The sequence below is a fragment of the Zingiber officinale genome, chromosome 6A, assembly GCF_018446385.1.
Source record: "Zingiber officinale cultivar Zhangliang chromosome 6A, Zo_v1.1, whole genome shotgun sequence".
NCBI classification, from domain to species: Eukaryota; Viridiplantae; Streptophyta; class Magnoliopsida; order Zingiberales; family Zingiberaceae; genus Zingiber; species Zingiber officinale.
This window is the reverse complement of record NC_055997.1, coordinates 8,444,250-8,461,714: the sequence shown is the minus strand read 5'-3', so window position 1 is coordinate 8,461,714 and position 17,465 is coordinate 8,444,250. Positions and strand designations below refer to the sequence as shown.

The 17,465-nt window shown below is 47.5% G+C and overlaps 1 pseudogene; it reads right to left on the bottom strand.

Moving 5' to 3' along the window:
- The window catches only part of LOC121994588, a 74,230-nt pseudogene that overhangs the window by 55,840 nt on the left and 925 nt on the right, over positions 1-17,465 (bottom strand).

Here is a 17,465-nt window from a genome sequence, read left to right as displayed (position 1 = left end):
ATGATAAGATATGAACTTGACTAAGTATTCATGTTTGTATGTTGCTTGGAAGTTTTATTTCCTTTATTGTGAAGTTTTGGCCATGATGGATCTAGGGTTTCAAGAAGCTCAAAACCTAATCTAACATGCTTATAGATTCCTTTATGATAAGATATGAACTTGACTAAGTATTCATGTTTGTATGTTGCTTGGAAGTTTTATTTCCTTTCCTTGAAGTTTCGGCCATGATAGGGTATAGGGTTTCAAGAAGCTTAAAACCTAATGTAACATGCTCATAGACTTCTTTATGATATGATATGAACTTGGCTAGGTATTCATGTTTGTATGTTGCTTGAAATTTAATTTCCTTTCCTTGAAGTTTCGGCCATGATAGATTTTAGGGTTCCAAGAAGTTTAAATTTAAAGCCTAGCATGCACATGAATCTTCTCATGATATGATATGAATGCAATTCAATATTCATGCTTGTATGTTGTTAGAGCTTACTTTTCCCTTTCATGAAACTTTCGGCCATGACTATATTCTAGGGTTCAAGGAAGTTTAAATTTAAACTTAGAAAGCTCATGGATCCCCTTATGATATGATATGGAGTTAGTTTGGTATTCTTATGCTTGTATAGAACTTAGTTCATGTTCTTAAAAGGTTCGGCCACAACTAAGTTAAAAGGGCTAGGGAGCTTAGAACCTAAACTTCTCATGTTCATTTTGTAGTTTATGATCTGAAATTCATCTAAGGTTCACAAGCTTATATGATGTTGTAACCTAGAACCAAGCATGGTGACTTTCGGCCACTATATGGAATTAGGGTTAGAGACCCAATTATGATTTTTTTTCTAAGTGTCTCACATACTAATATATGAATTAAGAGATGCTAGTAAATGTTTTCCCATGTATGATTATGTTTCTATGATGCATTATATGCTCATTTAAGTATGCTTATGAACCATGCATGATGATGACTTTTATGATGTGTTTTATGCTTAGGTATGCATGCTTTATGATAAGACAAGTAACATGCCTATTTATGTATGCTTATGAACCATGCATGAAATGATTCTTATGATGACTATGTTGGTATCAAGTATGTATGATTTCAAATATGTTGCATGCTTATTTATGCAAGCTTATGAACCAGGCATGAAAATGATTTTTATGATGGCTATGTGTCCAAGTATGCATGCCTTATGATATGATAAGAAAATGGCTAAGAGTTGCTTCCCTTAAGTTGGGATTAAGAGCACTCTTCATGTTAAGACAAGAGCATGACATTTATGTTGATATGATATGACAGTTATGATGATATGATATGCATGACATGTATTTTACTTTGTATGACTTGTACCAAGGGTGAGCTCCATAAGCGCCCTTAGGCCGACGGACTATGAACGGTCTAGTAAAAAGGGATGTGCTCCTTAGTACACCCCTAGGCCGATGGACTATGAACGGGTCTAGATCCCTAGTAGGTTCGGGGCTAGCTACCCTGTCCTAGGGATTGCGCGCATTTATGTATGTATGTGGTACAAGCCGGACCCTCATGATGATGATATTATGTTTAAGTATTAAAAAGATATGTTTAAAGACATCTTGTACTTGACATGGCATATGTTTTAAAAAGACATTCTGCATGATACACCCATTCATGATATGATATGTTTCGTTTTTTATGAATTATATGACATGATGTTATGCCATACTCTTATGACTTATAGGACATGATGTTATGAGATGTTTTTTTTAGGATTCATACGACCTGATGATATGTTATGCTTCTATGATTCACATTACATGATTCCTTTATTTATGACATGTTAGAGTATGATGTTTCTTAATGATATGATATGATAGGAGGCTGTGTTCACATGATATAATGTTAGATGATTATGTCTCCATTGATTGTATGCTTATATGACTATGCTATGAGATATGATTTTTGTGAGTAGGAAAAGGATCTTACTGAGCCTGTGTGCTCATAGCTTACTTTCCTTGTACCACAGATAAAGGCAAGGAATGGATGATCTAAGGGAGCTGCAGGAGAGGCAAGGAGATGTGTGTGACAGTGGCTCGGCTAAGACAAATAAAGACCTGCTATGTTATTTTTGTTATGTCTTACATGAACCCAGTGTATTATGCTACATTCCAGTATAACTTCATGACATTTTCGCTGCTTTATGTTACTAAAAAGAAATTTTAAATATACATGTGTATCCTGGAATAGTTAAGTAAGTAAGTAGCCCCGTCCCTTTTAGTAGCAGGGAGGGCGGGCGTTACAGATGAAGTGTGAGGCCCTTTATATAGAGCTAGGAAGGGGCTCACGCACACATACCGAGGCAAATACGTGTCCTCAGCCCATACCTCAATATGGGCTTGTCCGAAAAGCTTGCCTAACACCATACTGCTACAGTCCGAGCACGTCTCTGATGGGACAGCGGAACCCTCTGTCATAAGATCCTGCGTATGGCTCGCTCGTTGGCCATACCCGCTGTCAGAGGATGTTTCCTTGTCCTGTAGTCTCTTCTTACTCCATGCCAAGTGTCCGATCGGTCGGCAGTCCCCTTGCGTCCGGCCGGTCATATGTGCTGGTCCACTTAGGATATTCCCGGTAGTGTGCTCTGTGGAGACTGTTCACAGTATTGCTACCTTATGCCTTCGGTCGAGTGGGCTACCCGCTCGATCGTACAATCCTGTTCAACGAGCGTCGGAACCCTGACTCCTCGCCGGGTGCTTTTGACTCCGATGAGACCCCGTTCGGCCGACCGGTCTTCTCTTCTCCGATCGGTCGTTCGGCCCTTTGACTTCCACGTGGCGTTGACTTCCCTCAGAGGGGGGTCCCTGTTCTTACCGCCGGATCACTTGCCTCCCCTTCAAGTCTAGTCGAAGGAGGTGATTAGTTCGACTGACTGGACCATCAGTTGGGCCGAGTGGCGTACTGAAACTACTATCCGCTCGGAAACAAGGGGCAGCCAAAACGTCAGTCAACACCAATATTACTCAGCATCTCTTCGAATTTTCCACCAATCTCCATCATTAAGGTCTAGCACGCGCTCATTAAATACGCTCCAGTGGTTGAATGCCACGTGGCGGTGCTGCCGTCATCGTATGGCGGCGGCGTGGTGTTCTGACGGGATCGAGGCGGTTCGAAATGAACGGCAAGATTCGTGCTCCGATTCTCGCGACCTGGATCCAACGGTGGAGGCCGCTCGGGCTCCGCCCTATAAAATCTTCGCTTTCTCCCCTTCACCGCATTTGCGTCTGCGCGAGTTCACTGCTTCCTCTTGCGTTCCAGACTCCCGGCGATCTCACGCTTCTGTTTCCGGCGATCTCCGGTGCTCTTCCCTCGATCTTCTTCTTCATTGTAAGGTTCTTCTCCTTTCTCTCTTTGGTTCTAGCATTTTCTTTGCACTTCTTTCCCAAGTTTTCTTCCTCGGGGTACTGTTTCGTTGCCATCTTCTTTCTTTTATCCTTTCATTTTCTTTCAATTTCGTCCGTTCAGACCATGACCCAATCCTCTCAACCCGAAGACCAAACCCTCGGCCCATGGTACTATACCATGGAGTCGCGCTTCGATCGGCGCGACGCTGATGTCCTGATTAATAGTTTTGACATTCCCTCCGACCTTGAAATCATCCTACCCACAGACTCCGCTCGGCCGCACAAACCGCCGCGCGGAGCTTTTTGTGTTTTCCGCGACCAGTTCACGATCGGTCTGCGATTTCCGATTCATCCCTTTATCATTGACGTCTGTAATTTTTTCGACATTCCGCTCGGAAGCCTAGTTCCCAACACCTTCCGTCTTCTATGCGGTGTTGTCGTCCTTTTTAAAATCCATAACATTCCCCTCCGACCGGAGGTCTTCTATTACCCTAAACAATCCGAGCCGGGCACTTACATGTTCCAGGCTCGGCCCGGCTTGGTCTTCTTCAATAAACTACCTTCTTCCAATAAGCATTGGAAGGAATTCTACTTCTACATTCGCCTTCCCGAACGGGCTCCCTTCCGAACCCAATGGCAGGTCGACCTTCCTCTCTCCCCAGAGCTCAAAAGGTTCAAGACCCGGCCTGATTATCTCCACGCCGCCAACATGCTTGCCGGTCTGCGGTTTGATATCAACAAATTTCTTCCAGAAGGTGTTATGTACATATTCAGGTTGAGTCCGATCAGAACACCCCTCCCGAGCGGCTTCGGTAAGATTTTCACTTTGTACCTTTGCCTTGCTTGCTAACTGATTTTTTCCTTTTTCCTTTACAGCGAATATTGTCATGGAGTCAGTGATGGCTGGTATTCTGAAGAGAAAGGCAGCGACGCTTGAAGCCGCGACAGCCAAAGAAATGGAGACGCTCGGCATCCAACCGGTCGGCTCGCATGAAGGGGAGAGCGGGACTCATGAAGAGTCGGTCGCTCAGGCCTCTCATCAGAACGTGGCAAGCGGAGCCACCCCCAGCGGAGGACCAACTGTCCAAGAGGAAGGTTCCGCTCGGGAAGAGGAACAACCCGGACAAAAGAGGCTCCGAGTGGAGACTCCACTCCGATCGGCCACGTCCGTGGTCTAACCATCCGAGCGGGTTACTGCAACCGCTCGCGGCAAGGCTCCAGAGGTCGAGGCTATTTCCTCCGACCGGACTCCATCTCAATTGGACGCGCCGGCGGACCCTCTTGAGGCCGTTCTAGTCAGCGTCCTTCAGCCTGCTCCCCGTCAAGTCCAACGTTCAACCATTTTATCCCAATTTTCGGCGCCGGCCTCTGATCCTCTCCCATCATCCGCTCGGACGACCCCCGGTCATGGCCGCACTGTCCGAGTCACACTTCACCTTCCGACTAAAGAATTGCTACCCGAGGCCGATCACTCAACCGCGCCCGAGCACACAATCACCCTGAAGGGGCCCCTAGCCAAGATGTGGGCCGACGCTCGGGCGCGCGTCGCGATGATCCCCCTCCGCAATTTGGCTAACAACCACATACAAGAGGCCACAGGGGTAAATTCGTTTTCTTCCAAGTTTTGTATGCATTCTTTCCGATCGGCCACTAACAACTTATATTCTTTCTTTTTCGTCAGAGATGGGTGGAGGAGATAGTTGTCTCCAACCGCCTGGCGATGGTGGACGAGGAATTGAGACAACTGAAGGCTGCAAGCGGTCCGTCCGGCTCTCAATGCCCCTCGTATGCCGAGCTGAAGAAGGAGCTGAAGAAGGCTCAAGATTTGTTGGCGGCCGAGCAGAAGAAGACAGCCGATCAGACCCACACTTTGGCCGAGCTCGAGCGGCAAGTCAAGTCGCTCGACCAAAAAATAAACTTGGCCACCACTCGGAAAAACACGGCCATCTCCGATTTGGAGAAAAAGAATGTTGAGGCTCAGGGGCTGGAGCAGAAAGTGAAGGAGCTGATGGACCAACTGGCCAAAGAGAAGGTTTCCCGAACGGACGAGGTGGCAAAGCTCGAGGCGGCTTTACAAGAACATAAGGCAGCCGCCGATGCTTCCCAAGCGGCCTTTAAAGAATACCAGGAGGCCGAACCAAGCCGAGTCGCTGCCCTGCAACAGAAATACATCCGTTCGGCCAAATTTTCGGAGAAGGTCTGCGAGCGGATGTACATGGCCTTCGAGCTTGCCATGAATGCCACGACGGAATACTTGAAGTCCAAGGGGCAACTTCCCGACTCCGCAGTCATCCCGGCTAAGGACCAGGCGACACTTCTCAACGACATCCCGACGACGCTTTATGATTATTTGGAGTAGTTTGTATGTAATCCAGCCGCCCGGCTAAAAAACTATCACTTTTTGTAACTAGGCCGTTCGGCCTTATTTTCTATAATGCTATGCCTTTCCCTTTGCTAATCCATATGCGTGTTGTCCGCTTGGCTCGCTAACTACCGTTTATATTCGCCTGCTTCTCCTCGTAATTCTCCCTTCATCCCACCTTTCTTGTGTTCGAAAGGGGTTTTTACGAAGTATTTCGCGTGGATAGTCTGCTCGGATGAATGTATACTTTTTCGCAACTGAAATTTACGCTAGCTGTTCGCCAAGTACCTTTGGTTACCTGGCCGATCGGCGACTTTATTGTCTTAGCCAACGCAACTCGATTTTTAACGTTGGAGCTCGACGATATTCCGACCGGAGGGTTTATAGATGCCGGTTCGTCTCTCGATTTTTAACGTCGGAGCTCGACGGTCTTCCGGCCGGAGGGTTTATAGACGCCGTCTCGTCTCCCGATTTTTAACGTCGGAGCTCGACGGTCTTCCGGCCGGAGGGTTTATATACGCCGGTTCGTCTCTCGATTTTTAACGTCGGAGCTCGACAGTCTTCCGGCCGGAGGGTTTATAGATGCCGGCTCGTCTCTCAATTTTTAACGTCGGAGCTTGACGGTCTTCCGGCCGGAGGGTTTATAGACGCCGGCTCGTCTCTCGATTTTTAACATCGGACCTCGACGGTCTTCCAGCCAGAGGGTTTATAGACGCCGGTTCGTCTCTCGATTTTTAACGTCGGAGCTCGACGGTCTTCCGGCCGGAGGGTTTATAGGCGCCGCTCTCGATTTTAACGTCGGAGCTCGACGGTCTTCCGGAGGGATATGGCGCGCCTCGATTTTTAACGTCGGAGCTCGACGGTCTTCCCCGCGGAGGGACGCAGGTTCGTCTCTCGATTTTTAGCGTCGGAGCTCGACGGTCTTTCGGCGAGGGTTTATAGACGCCGGTTCGTCTCTCGATTTTAACGCCTGGAGCTCGACGGTCTTCCTACCGGAGGGTTTATAGATGCCGGGTTCGTCTCTCGATTTTAACGTTGGAGCTCGGCGGTCTTCCTACCGGAGGGTTTATAGTCGCCTGTTCGTCTCTCGATTTTTAACGTCGGAGCTCGACGGTCTTCCGCTCGGAGGGTTTATAGACGCCGGTTCGTCTCTCGATTTTTAACGTCGGAGCTCGACGGTCTTCCGGCCGGAGGGTTTATAGACGCCGGTTCGTCTCTCGATTTTTAACGTCGGAGCTCGACGGTCTTCCGGCCGGAGGGTTTATAGACGCCGGTTCGTCTCTCGATTTTTAACGTCGGAGCTCGACGGTCTTCCGACCGGAGGGTTTATAGACGCCGGTTCGTCTCTCGATTTTTAACGTCGGAGCTCGACGGTCTTCCGGCCGGAGGGTTTATAGACGTCGGTTCGTCTCTCGATTTTTAACGTCGGAGCTCGACGGTCTTCCGGCCGGAGGGTTTATAGACGCCGGTTCGTCTCTCGATTTTTAACGTCGGAGCTCGACGGTCTTCCGGCCGGAGGGTTTATAGACGCCGATTCGTCTCTCGATTTTTAACGTCGGAGCTCGACGGTCTTCCGACCGGAGGGTTTATAGACGCCGGTTCGTCTCTCGATTTTTAACGTCGGAGCTCGACGGTCTTCCGGCCGGAGGGTTTATAGACGCCGGTTCGTCTCTCGATTTTTAACGTCGGAGCTCGACGGTCTTCCGGCCGGAGGGTTTATAGACGCCGGTTCGTCTCTCGATTTTTAACGTCGGAGCTCGACGGTCTTCCGGCCGGAGGGTTTATAGACGCCAGTTCGTCTCTCGATTTTTAACGTCGGAGCTCGACGGTCTTCCGGCCGGAGGGTTTATAGACGCCGGTTCGTCTCTCGATTTTTAACGTCGGAGCTCGACGGTCTTCCGGCTGGAGGGTTTATAGACGCCGGTTCGTCTCTCGATTTTTAACGTCGGAGCTCGACGGTCTTCCGGCCGGAGGGTTTATAGACGCCGGTTCGTCTCTCGATTTTTAACGTCGGAGCTCGACGGCCTTTAAGGCTAATTTTAACACTGCTGTTCGGCGAAGCTATTTGCCATCCTTTTATCATTTCTACTTCTTGCATTACAAGGACATAGGCGACCAAAACATATATAAAATTACATCAGCACACCTCTCACCCAGCTAGGTACGGCTGGAGATGATTCGCGCTCCATGGTCGATCTAGCCGCCGTCCGTCTTCATCCTCCAAATAATAAGCACCCGAGCGGAGCTTTTCGATGACTTTGAAGGGGCCCGCCCAAAGAGCCTCCAGCTTGCCGACGTCGCCGACCGGCTTTACTTTCTTCCAGACAAGGTCGCCAACTTGGATTGCTCTAGGGATCACGCGCCGGTTGTAATTCTGCTTCATTCTCTGCTGGTACGCCATCAGCCGGACGGACGCCTTGGCCCGCTCCTCGTCAACCAAATCTAGCTCCATGTTCCTCTGCTCGGCGTTGTCATCATCATAGTTCTGGATCCGGACGGACTCGACGCCCACTTCAACTGGAATCACTGCTTCACCCCCATACACTAAGTGGAATGGCGTCACGCCCGTGCCCTCCTTCGGGGTCATTCGGATGGCCCATAGGACGCCCGGCACTTCATCCACCCAGCTTCCTCCCAAATGGTCGAGCCGAGCATGCAAAATGCGAAGAATTCCCCGGTTGGCTACTTCGGCTTGACCATTGCTTTGGGGATATGCCACGGACGTGAAGTGTTGCTCGATGTCATAGCTTTTGCACCAATCTTCGAGCAACTTTCCCGCGAATTGCCTCCCGTTGTCGGAAACAAGTCGACGGGGGATGCCGAACCGGCAGATGATATGTTGCCAGATAAACTTCTTGACCATCTGCTCGGTGATCTTGGCTACCGGCTCGGCCTCCACCCATTTGGAAAAATAATCGACCGCCACTAGTAGAAATTTCCGCTGACCGGTCGCTATAGGAAATGGACCCACAATATCCATCCCCCACTGGTCGAACGGACATGAGACGGTAGCTGCTTTCATTTCCTCCGCCGGTCGGTGGGAGAAGTTGTGATACTTTTGGCAGGAAAGACACGTCGTGAAGGTCCGAGCGGCGTCTGCTTGCAGGGTTGGCCAGAAGTATCCGGTCAGCAGGATCTTCTTAACCAACGACCGTCCGCCCGGATGCCCTCCGCACGATCTTTGATGTACTTCTTGGAGGATGTACGCCGCGTCTTCCGAGCTCACGCATTTCAAAAGCGGGCGAGAGAAAGCCTTCTTGTAGAGTTGGTCTCCAATAAGCGTGAACCGACCGGCTCTCCTCCTCAGAAGCTGGGCTTCATCCCGATCGGACGGTGTAGCACCCGAGCGGAGAAACTCCATGATGGATGTCCTCCAATCGCTCGGAAATGCGAGGCCCTCCATCCGGTCGACGTGTGCCACCAAAGATACTTGTTCAATTGGCTGCTGGATGACGACTGGAGATATTGAACTTGCGAGTTTGGCTAACTCATCTGCTGCCTGATTCTCCGCTCGGGGTATCTTCTGGATAATGACCTCTCTAAAGTTGGCCTTGAGCTTTTCAAAGGCTTCAGCGTAGAGCTTGAGCTGAGCGTTGTTAATCTCAAAAGTGCCAGAGAGCTGCTGAGCGGCCAGCTGAGAATCTGAATGGAGCGTCACCCTACCGGCCCCCACATGCCGGGCTGCCTGCAACCCGGGTATGAGGGCTTCATACTCTGCTTCGTTGTTTGTGGCTCTGTAATCCAGCCGGACGGATAGATGCATCTTTTCTCCTTGGGGAGAGAGTAATAACACACCAATCCCGCTTCCGAGCCGAGTGGACGATCCATCCACAAATATTTTCCACATGGCTTCGGGTTCTGGCCTTTGTACTTCGGTGACAAAATCCACCAAGGACTGCGCCTTTATCGCTGAACGGGGCTGGTATTGAATGTCAAATTCGCTCAACTCCGTTGTCCATTTGATGAGCCGCACGGACGCTTCTGGATTCAACAACACTCTTCCCAATGGGCTATTCGTCCGGACGATGATAGTATGAGCCAAGAAATAGGGACGGAGGCGCCGAGCGGCGAGGACCAAAGCAAAAGTCAGCTTCTCGAGCCCAGTGTAGCGAGATTCAGCATCTTTTAAAATATGGCTTAGAAAATATACAGGTTCTTCTCCGCTCGCCCTTACTAGTGTCGAGCCGACTGCTTGCTCAATTGAAGATAAATAGATACAAAGTGGCTCACCCATAGCTGGCTTGGCTAGCACAGGCAGAGAGTTCAAGTATGTTTTCAGATCTTCGAACGCCCGATCGCATTCTTCGTCCCAGTGAAACTTAGTGGCTTTGCGTAAGATTTTGAAAAAAGGTAGGCTCCGGTCGGCAGTCTTGGAGATAAATCTGGACAAAGCAGTTATCCGACCGGTCAAGCGCTACACTTCCCTCAGATTTCTTGGGGGCGACATATCTTGTAGAGCTTTCACTTTGCTGGGATTTACCTCGATGCCCCGCTCGGTCACTATGTATCCCAAGAAACGCCCGCCTTTTGCTCCGACCAGACACTTCTGAGGGTTCAGCTTAACTCCATACCTCCTCAGCGTTCGGAAAGTCTCCTCCATGTCTTTAAAGAGATCGGCCGCTCGGACCGACTTGATGAGAATGTCATCCACATATACTTCCAGATTTCGCCCGATCTGCTCCTTGAACACTTTGTTCATCAAGCGCTGGTAAGTTGCTCCCGCATTCTTCAGTCCTAACAGCATCAAATTGTAGCAGTAAGTGCCGTCAGCTGTAATGAAGCTAACCTTCTCTTGATCTTTTCGGGCGAGTGGCACTTGATGGTAGCCCTGATAAGCGTCGAGCATGCATATCAACTCGCAGCCGGCTGTGGAGTCCACCAGTTGATCGATCCGGGGCAGGGGATAAAAATCCTTTGGGCACGCCTTGTTAAGATCTCGGAAATCGATGCATACTCTCCACTTGTTGCCCGGCTTGGAGACTAGTACCACGTTCGCCAACCAGCTCGGGAACTGGACCTCGCGTATGTGGCCGACCTCCAGGAGTTTCTCGACCTCCGCTCGGATGATTGCATTTTGTTCAGCGCTGAAGTCCCTCTTCCTTTGCTTCACCGGCCGAGCGTCCGGTCGGACGTGGAGCTCGTGCTGTGCTATACTCGGTGAAATTCCGAGCAGCTCATGCGTCGACCAGACGAAGACATCACAGTTTATCTGGAGGCATTTGACCACTTCCTCTTTCTGGCTTGCCTCCAGATCGGCCGCAATAAATGTGGTGGCCTCCGATCGGGTCGGATGGATCTGTACTTCCTCTTTTTCTTCATACACCAAAGAGGGAGGTTTTTCAGTTATGGCGTTTACCTCAATTCGGGGTGCCTTCCGAGCAGAATTGGCTTCTGCTCGTACCATCTCGACGTAGCATCGCCGAGCTGCCAGTTGATCTCCTCGTACTTCTCCCACTTTGTCTTCAACTGGGAACTTGATCTTCTGGTGGAAAGTGGAGACGGCCGCTCGGAATTCACTGAGAGCCGGTCGTCCCAATATTACGTTGTATGCCGACGGAGAGTCCACCACGACGAAGTTTGCAGTCCGCGTCCTTCTGAGCGGCTTCTCTCCCAGCGAAATGGCCAGCCGGATCTGTCCGACCGGCAGAACTTCGTTGCCCGTAAACCCATAGAGGGGGGGTTGTCATGGGCAACATCTCGGCTCGATCAATTTGCAATTGGTCGAAGACCTTTTTGAATATAATATTGACCAAGCTTCCTGTGTCAATGAAAATGCGGTGAATAGTGTAGTTGGCTATTACCGCTTTGATGAGGAGAGCGTCGTCATGTGGCACTTCGACTCCCTCCAAGTCCTTGGACCCGAAACTGATTTCGGGTCCGCTCGCCCTTTCTTGGCTGCAGCCGACCGCATGGATCTGGAGCCGCCTGACGCTAGCCTTCCTTGCTCGGTTAGAGTCTCTTCCGATCGGCCCACCAGCTATAATGTTGATTTCGCCTCGAGAAGTGTTGTTTCTATTTTCTTCTTCTCGAGCAGACGATCTAGGCCGCTCCCTAGACATTCGGGGATTGTCTTCACGCCTCAGAGTATGATGCCGCTCGGGAGTCTGTCTTTGCCGCCTGTCGGGTATCGTCCGATCGGCTTCACGAGGTCTCTGTCGCCTGTCGGATGATGGCGATCGACGGCCGCCACTCCGGGGAACGGGTTGGGTGATTAGAGGAAGACTCCGACAATCTCTGGTGTTATGCGTGTCCGTCCGGTGGAATGAGCAGAACATTGGGGTCCATTTCTTCTTTGGCTTGGGTCGCTCGGCAGCTACCTCTTACACATGGGACCTCGCATGGGGGGAGCGGAATACTTCGGCCCTCGGTCCTCTGGGCGGGTGATGAGCAGTGTGAGGCTTCCACTCGGCAGGGGGAGCCCGCTCGGTTGGAATTTCCTTTCTTCGGGCCGCTTGGGCTTCCTCCACATTGATGTATTCATTGGCCCAGTGTAGCATATGATCGTAGTCTCGGGGCGGCTTCCGAACGAGTGAGCGGAAGAAGTCCCCGTCCACGAGGCCTTGCGTAAATGCGTTCATCATTGTCTCGGAGGTGGCCGTTGGAATGTCCATGGCCACCCGGTTGAATCACTGGATATAAGCTCTGAGCAGATCTCTGGGCTCTTGCTTGATGGCGAATAAGCTCACGCTAGTCTTCTGGTAGCGCCGACTGCTTACAAAATGGTGGAGGAAGGCCGTGCGGAAGTCTTTGAAACTTGAGATAGATCCATCCGGCAGTCTCCGAAACCACCATTGAGCCGATCCCGAGAGGGTGGTTAGAAAAACCCGACACTTCACCCCATCTGTGTATTGATGAAGGGTAGCCGTGTTGTCGAACTTACCCAAATGATCATCCAGGTCGGTGGTTCCATTGTATTCACCGATCGCCGGGGGCACATAGTGCTTTGGCAGAGGGTCTTGTAGAATGACCTCTGAGAATTGCCGATTGATCCGCTCGGGAGAAGCGTCCGCTCGGGGGGCCTTGCTTTTTCTGTTGTCCCGTATTGGTATTTCATCTGACGAAGATCCTCGATCACGATTCACTGCTGCGGCTTCAGGAGGCGTACGGAATAAGGCCCGATGAAATGGAACCGTGGCCTGAGGTGCTTCCGCTCGGCCCCCTGATGCTAATGTTGCTTGCTGTTCAACTCGCTCGGCTTGCGACTTTTGTCTCTGTTCCACAAGCTTAGCGGCTCTTGTCTCGATCAAAGCGTCGAGCTCCTCTGTGGAGAGCATCACCGAGTGCGGGCGTCCATCCTCGTCCATTGCTTCCGATCGGATGCAAGAGCGTTCCCACAGACGGGGCCAAATTTCTCCTGTTCGAATGCTGAATCAACAGACCCTGGGCACGTGGCGCTCTCCGCGTTGCTGACGCAGATCCCCGACCGGTCACACGGAGCTCCGGTGAACCTACAAAGAAGTCGGGCCGGGAAGGGGTTCCCGGCGACGACCCTCCGACGCTCAAGTCAGGCAAGTGGACCACAGAGAAGTGTCTTCGAATATCGTAGAATGCTTACCTCCGATGAAGTGTGACGCCCTTTATATAGAGCTAGGAAGGGGCTCACGCACACATACCGAGGCGAATACGTGTCCTCAGCCCATACCTCAATATGGGATTGTCAGAAAAGCTTGCCTAACATCATACTGCTATAGTCCGAGCACGTCTCTGATGGGACAGCGGAACCCTCTGTCATAAGATCCTGCGTATGGCTCGCTCGTTGGCCATACCCGCTGTCAGAGGATGTTTCCTTGTTCTGTTGTCTCTTCTTACTCCATGCCGAGTGTTCGACCGGTCGGCAGTCCCCTTGCGTCCGGCCGGTCATATGTGCTGGTCCACTTAGGATATTCCCGGTAGTGTGCTATGTAGAGACTGTTCGCAGTATTGCTACCTTATGCCTTCGGTCGAGTGGGCTACCCGCTCGGTCGTACAATCCTGTTCAACGAGCGTCGGAACCCTGACTCCTCGCCGGGTGCCTTTGACTCCGATGAGACCCCGTTCGGCCGACCGGTCTCCTCTTCTCCGGTCGACCGTTCGACCCTTTGACTTCCACGTGGCGTTGACTTCCCTCAGAGGGGGGTCCCTGTTCTTACCGCCGGATCAATGTCCAGATAAGAACATCCTTTCTTTGATTTTATTCTTTACCTTGGTGATGTAATAATTCGATTTAAATCAATTCTAGAATTCACACATACTAATTAGCTATCCTTGGAAAAATATGACTCGGGACTCATTGCTACATCTCTTTTATTGAGTTTACTTTGGTTCCCAATCTTTATTAATTTGGAGCGCCTAGTGACATGTGAAATGGTGAACACCAAGTAGTAATTTTATCTTGCTCAGCAGCGCTTAAAACCAATCTCTCCATAGTTTCAAACAAATCATTCACCACTTCTCCACAGATATTTGAATCTGTGTATGAATAAAAAAATTCTGGATTCAAATAATGTCCTGCAGCATGCAGAGGTCGATGAAGTTGGCATTCTCATCTCGTATCAATGATCTCAAATACTTCTTTGTATTTCTCTTCTTTCTCCTTAAAGATCTTCATAATTGTTTCTTTTTCCCTATCCATAGCCTCATAAATATAGCCCATTGTAGGTTTTCTTTCGCCATCAACTAGTCTCAGAACACGAACTAAAGGGTCATATATCTTTAATATATGCACAATACTACTCCAAAATCTAAGTGTCATGATGATTTTAGCTACCTTCTTCCCAGCCGCTTCTTTTGCCCATTTACTCTCTGTCCAATCCTTTGAAATGAACATTTTTCTTAAGTTTTGCTTCTGTAGGTGCATCCTTTCAAGAGTAAGAAAAGCAATAGCAAATCTTGTGACATCCGCCCAACAAATCTCTTTTTGTCTTGTGAATTGCCTCAACATATTTACCATGACGGGGTAAACATCAATGTAAGCATTCACACTCATTGTCTTCTTCAATATTGCTTTAAAATTAGGCAATTTCCCAATATCTTCTAAGATCAAGTCGACGCAGTGAGAAGCACAAGGAGTCCAATACAAGTGCGGCATTTTTGCTTCTAATTATTTTCCTAAAAAAGAAGTTAGAAAACTAGATAAGTTTAACATATCTAAGAATTAGAAAAAGCATATTAATAAGAAAGAATTAAATAGATTCTTACAAGCAAACACATTGTTACTTGCACTATCCATAACAACTTGAACAACATTTGCTTCTCCTACACGCTCCACAAATCGATCAAGCAACTGAAATATATTCTCTCCAGTATTTGCATAATCAGAAGCATCAACCGATTCGATGAAAACTGAACCTTTAGGAGAATTCACTAAAAAATTAATCAATGTCCTATGCCTTTTATCTGTCCACCCATCTGCCATCAAACTACATCCATACTTGGCTTATTCTGTTTCACATGACTTAATGTAATTATTTGTTATACTATCAACAACTTTTTTTAGAAAAGGAACCCGCACCTCATGATAACTAGGTCCTTTTAGACCTACACCATATTGGCCAACCAAGTACGACATCTTTTTGAAACTTGAATAGTAAACGACATTAAAAGGAATTGCCGCATCATACATCCACTCAGTTATGGTCATACAAGCTTTTTCCCTCAATTCTTTCTTGTATGCCTCATTTATCGTAGTTTGCCCCTCTTTACCCTTTTACTTTCAATATTTTTTTGCACATTAGAAGCAAAATACGTATCCATTGGACCTATTTGTCTTGACCTTTTTACATATTCACTGATCTAGAACTTGTACTTGTACTTATAGGCAGCACAACTTTAGCTCCAATATCATCCATATCAATATCATCACCCAGAGGGTCTACATCCTCAAAGTCCAATGTCGCAAGTTTAGAAAGAGTTTCTCCGCCTTTTTCTCCATGAAAATTTTAATTTCTTCACGTACATGAGACCGACATCTTTTGCAAGTCATAGTATTTCGAAACCCCCCAACAAGATATCGTTTTGCACGATAGATACCCCCTTTTATAACTTTTTGACAAAAATTACAAATCAAATCATTTTTATTATCCAGATTAACTCTTTGAAAATAATTTCATGCCGGATCTTTTGATATATATGTTGGAGTATCACTACTACCTTTCATAATAATTGAACAAGAAAATAATCTGAAAAATCAAAAATAAAATAAAAAGGTAGTTTAATGGAAAAGTATTGTACCAACGCCCAACAAAAGAAAAGCAACTGTACCAGCATTCAACAATAGAAAAAAGGGAAAAAAGACAGAAAAACAAAAAAAACAAAATGAAAAAACAAGACAAAGAAAAAAAATACATCAGCTAGCAAAATCGTACAGCTATAGTAGCCAACAAAACCGACAACAACACAGTCTGCAAAAATTTTTAATAAAAGCAAACAAACAAAATCGGACAGCAAGAATGCGAACCAACAACTCAACAATAAAAAATATAGAAGAGGAAGAAGAAGATATGAGAATAAAGAGAAGAAAAGAAGATGAAGAAATGAAGAAACAAAGAAAAATTGAATAGGGAGAACAAAGAAGAGAAAAAGAAGCAATAACAGAATAAAATAAGAAGAAGATGGCAAACGAAGAAGTGAAGAATAGGAAAAAAAAAGAAATAAAAAACTCATACCTGGGTGACGCGCGACTCAGCGACGGGGGCGGCGAGGCGACTCTTCTTCAAATTTACATTTTGGTTCTTTTCTTCTTCCCTTCTTTCCTTTTCTTCTCCTTCTCCGTACCCTAATTCCAAACCAAGCTGGTTTGAAATAGTTTTTTTGGTTAAAAATCCAGAAATGGATCACACTCAAGAATGATCACGCCTCAGTTGAGGTGCGAAGGTGTGCGCCTGACGAATGGCGTCTGCCTCGCATGGGAGAGGCGGTTTCCTGAGCGCCTCGTGCGCCTAGCGCCACGGGTGCGCCTCAGGCGCGCCTTTAAAAACCCAGAGAATAATATAACTCATCTCCATCAGATGCCAAGATTAGGTCCATAGAGAACTAAAGGCAACTAGGAGCCAAATTGTAGTGTAAGAAACAAACCCAAAATTATTCATTAGTGCTACATACCATGGGACCCAACACATATAAGCAAGGGAAAGATAGAAACTCAACCAACAAATGCAATAATGGCTGTTTTAATCTCATTCAACTGCTAGATAAAAGAGTTAAGACACTCTGAACATCAATATTCTAATGGTCCACTCAGTCCCTCCATTGAGTTGTATGTAAGACAATTTCACTATTAATATTTAATTAATCAAATCATCTTTTACTACTCGATTCTTTATAAGCTTAAATGGACTCTTTTTTTCTACAATTTATAGAATTGAGATCATGCTATAAGTTTTAGGCTTCTAGCAGATAGGGACAGGGATAGAATAAAGCATAAGGTGCAAAGGAGATGAAATTCATAGAAGGTGGAAAAATGAATTTAGAATCCATAACAGCATATGCTTCCCAGACAACATAAGGTGAATCATCAAATTTTTTGTTCTATTTCATAAATAAACTGCATATAAACTCCAATCAATCAGTCATAATCAACCAGTGTTGGACCCAACTATTGAAAGTGAGATATGAACTAATCGAGTGTTCCTGAAAGAGAACCTTAAAGGTAAAAGCTACAAAACTTAGAAACCATGAAGCAGAATGATGACATGAATGCTATAAGATTGATAGCACCACAACATATGTTTAAATTATCTAATTTCTAAAAAAAAATTGG